Below are 4401 nucleotides of genomic sequence, written 5' to 3' on the forward strand. Positions count from 1 at the left end.
AAGTTATAATTACACTTCTTTATTTCACATGCATGTGTTTAATGCTCTTGATCCATCCATCCGTCCATCCGTCCATCCATCCATCCATCCACCCACCCACCCAGGTATAAATTATGTCTGAATATGATTTTAAGGCTCTGTCTCCCTGTCTGTTAGAGGCAACTCCCTCCAGCCTAGTAAATCCTGTGCAAAGGCGAGGGGAGGAAAAAGCCAGCCCTGAACTGCAGGGTCTGTAAGGAGCTCCCAGACAGCTGCTCGGTAAATCAGGAGACGTGCACGATCCTATAAATTACGATCCCAAATAGGGTCAGAGGCCGCATGTGCTACACAAAGTGATGCCCGGTCCTGCTAGGATTGCTGTGCTCCCATGGGAAGAAAGACAATATTTCCCTCCGCAGCTAATTGCAAATGACTGCAAAGTCCTTGGCTCTCAGGAGCCCAGCACTGAACAAAATAAATCCTGGTCTTTTAGGGATTCTGCTCTCACCTGAACTAGATGCCTGTCTCTAGAGGAGGAAGAAAAAAGAGTTGCATTGCCAGATTTAATACCTTACAATGGCTCACTTGGAAGCTGCTGAGAGCTTTGCAATTTGAGAAGCAGTCCCGGGAGAGATGGGAGTGCAGGTGAAGGGGGCCAGCCGTGCGGATGAGAAGTAGTTTATCCACATTTCTGGGGTCCACTAACTGCACAGAGCCATCAACTATAATAGCTGCCACGCTAGTATCAGCCACCCCAGAGTCTCAGCATGCTTGACAGGCAGCAAATCACGGCCACGTGCCCCCCCCCTCTGTCAGACAGGCTTTCCTCGGTCCGTTTGAATCGAAGGAAATAGGGAAGTTGTAAGGTTAAGGCAACTTCATCGCTCCCTGCTGCAAAGAGATGAAGTTCCTACTGCAGGCACATCTCTGCAGCTCTCCTCGTCGCCCCCACTTCAGGGAACTAATGCTGTCGTTGGTGTCTGTTTTTTCTAGAAATAGGTAGATAACAGCATCTATGTCAGTGTCTCGTGCCAAATTCTTGATGATAGGTGGCGGTGTGCTTCGTTTTCTTACAGCAAAGCTCCCGACCTCCTCTGATGTGAGCAGAGTCAGCAGAAAGCACCTGGCTCACTTCAGGCCCTTAAAATGCCACTGCAAAACACACCAGGACTGAGCACGTGGCTGCAGTTTGGTGCCGTGTATGCATCTCACTTGCAAAACTCTGCTTGATCCTTATCCTCACATGGAGAGTTTTGGGTCGCTGTGACACCCAGCTGCAGACCAGGCTGAATTCACGGGCTGTGTGCAATGGGAACCTGAAATGTGCTGCCCGGGTAGGGGCTTTCCTTTCTTTCTAAGCCTTTTCCCTCCTTGTTTGTTCAGCAGTGTACCAGGAGGAGCTGCAATGCCCCGTACCTGATGTTGGGCAGCCTATATCCCGTAGTCGAATTTCATTAGCCTCTCTGGGGATGTGGAGCATGAGTTTGACCCGCTTGAAGCTGTGCTGTGCTCACCAACCCCATAAGCAAAGAGGGAAAAATCGATCCATAAAAGTAGTGCTGAACGCGCAGCGGCTGGATGCAAGCTGCCACAAACAGCCTCATAATTAGCTAGGGAGATAATGAGATCACTTGGTCGTGAAAATATGTGCATGTACACACAGCCATACACACAAGTCCTCTTTGGGAAGGGCTATGTAATGTCACCTGTGAAAAACACAGGGTATTCTACATGTTTGCTCTACAGGGGCTAATAATTTTGGAGGAAGGAAGATCCACAGGGGCCCCAGATGGAGTTTTTCCCCTTCCAGTGCTTGCTAGGGGCAGTCACTGATGCTCTGAGCGCTCTGATCTAAGAGGGGATGGAGAACAGACAGCAAGGGAGTTTTGGAGGAGTTGCCTCTTTACCGAAAGTCCTGCAGGACCAGAGAAGAAATGAAATGAATCGAATTTCCCTAGAAGGCTGGAAAAGTTTTTAGAGCGAGTTGCTTGGAGAGAGGGAAAAAGATGGATTAGTTGGTGGGACTCAGCCCTGGACCCTCTGAGGACGGAGCCCACCGCCCCGAACCATGCACCTCGCCTCGCCTGCAGCTCTGCGAGGTGCTCCGGTGGCTTTGGAGACCTGTCTTTTAGTTCCCACGAAGCCACAAGCCCTGGTAAACTGGGACAGCAGCGGCGCAGCCAGGACCTTTTGCACTTCAGTGCAAAAAATAAACCCAAACAGAGGATGAGGGAGGGAACCGGAGAGGAAAAATTGTCTTTTTCAGGCTCACAAGTGCTTGCAAAGGTCTTGCATACAACACCCCCTCTCCTATTTCTTATCAACTTGAAGGAAAACTTTTCCCCCGGCACTTCTTCTTCCCTTTGCTCCTTCCCATCCCTGGAAGCTCTCCCTGCAGCTTTGCAGGATTTGGGGCCTCTCGTTCACTGCGGCCAAGCAGTGGGAGTGCAGTTCTGGGCAGATTTACTGAGGACCAGCTATTTGTCATTCCCCTCGCTCTCACAAAACGCAGACAAATCCACCCTCCGGTCAGGGTAATTTGTGGCCTTTTATGTTGCATTTTGGAACGTGTCATTCTGTGTATTTTGCAGGAACAAGAGCAATTTTAAAGCAGCATTAAATAATAAATTGTCCTAAATAATAGCCCTGCTGATGCCACTAAGGACTAGAAATCCTGTCCTCTCTGGTTAGAAGTAAAATAAAACACGGGTTACTCATGGAGATTTTAAGCATGCATCAGCAGAACATCTGGAAGTTTAAGTTAGTGATTAAATAAACTTCTGTGTATCTTTTAGGGTGATAGTTTTAGAGAGTTATTGTTTTGGTAAATAACCCCCAGACAGAAAAAATGTTACATAAATAAGCATGCTTAATCTTTCATTTTCTATTTTTATGCCTCTTCACTAGCTGGCATCTGCAAAAGCTGAAGTGCATTTTTTTTTTTTTAATTCTCCCATTAATAACAGGGCATAAAACATAAAGGAAAATAAAACCCCAGTACCTGCTGGGTACGGAGGGACTGATGCCAGAGTGAAATCTGGCTTGATTTATATATGCCGAGATTTTCTCGTGGACAGATCAGTTAGGTGGAGAATAACCCACTGAGATCAGGGGAGCTGGAGATTTCACGCTCTGGAATAAACACTAGTTGTGATTATAAAAAGAAAACAATGCAGGAAGCCAGTGAAGGAACTCTGAAATGAAACTCAATTTTTTTTTTTTTTGTTTGTTTCATTTTATTTTGTTTTACACTCACACATGGGCCGAACAAAGCTGCCGTCTGGCTAGGAACATGCAAGGGAAGATCCATCACGGAGCCACCGCCATTAACTGGTGATGCCGAAATGCCGTGCGGCCGCTGACAGCAGCAAGATAAGTGGCACATAAATAACGACGTGCCCTATAAATAATCTGCAGGAAGCCTTGCTTCCCCACCTCCGTGGGAGCAGCAGAGAGGAGATCTGCGCTGTCAGCATTCATCAACGCGAGGAACTGGGGAGACTGGTCTGCCTGGAGGAGGCACTGGCTGGTGGCCCAGCAGATGCCATCCCTGGCCGTTGTCCAAGGGCAGACTGGTTTGCAAGGTGGATTTGGGTGAGGAGGGCACGGGCAGTAAGGACAGGGGTGAGGCCTACAGCCCTCACGGCTCCTCTCTTATCTCCAGTAAGTCCCAGGGTTTCCCACGAGGACGGTCTGGTGACTCTACAGGACTCTATCGGAAAACAAACATTGGCAGCTTCCCAGCTTAGCATGATTTGCAACCACGTTGACAGAGAGCCACAGGGAAACTGAAAGAAATCGGGAGCCTCTAGATTTCCATGTAGGTGTTTGGGATCTTCACGTAATTCCAAGCAAAACGAGGTGGATTTTTCTTCAGGTTCCCAGATCTGAATCTTCATTTATTTATTTATTTATTTATTTATTTATTTTTTATGGTGGAGACTTACTGTGTTTTCCTTCTTCTCTGAGGGTGCCAGAGGAAAGCGATGGAAGGACTGGTCCCAGAAGAGTTTGGTGGTGAGCCCTCAGCTGGGACCTCCGCGTTCCTCCATGGGAGGGAGGCAGAAAGGCGCACACAAGTTGTGAGCACTTCTCCCAGGCCCGTAGGTCTCGGTTCTTAGGCACCACTTGGCTGGAAATTTCCAGTCTTTATGATATTGTCCCTAAAGTAATTTATCACGTACTGCATGTATTTTGTCCATGCAGAGCAACATCTTCAATTCCTTCCTTTAATCTGTAACAGCCAGAGACCCCTGACCACCTCCCCAACCCCGTTTCCGAGATGCCTCCCCAAAATTGATTTTCCCATGACTGTCGTGATGGAAGATCCCTGGCCTTCTTCTCCATGCAGTAATGTCTCCAAGAAAATCCGCCTGTCTTTTTAATTTCCTCTGGTGCCAGCTCCACGGATTTCTTTTTTCT

This window comes from Anser anser (genome assembly GCF_964211835.1).
Source record: "Anser anser genome assembly, chromosome: 4".
In the NCBI taxonomy this organism is placed as follows: domain Eukaryota; kingdom Metazoa; phylum Chordata; class Aves; order Anseriformes; family Anatidae; genus Anser; species Anser anser.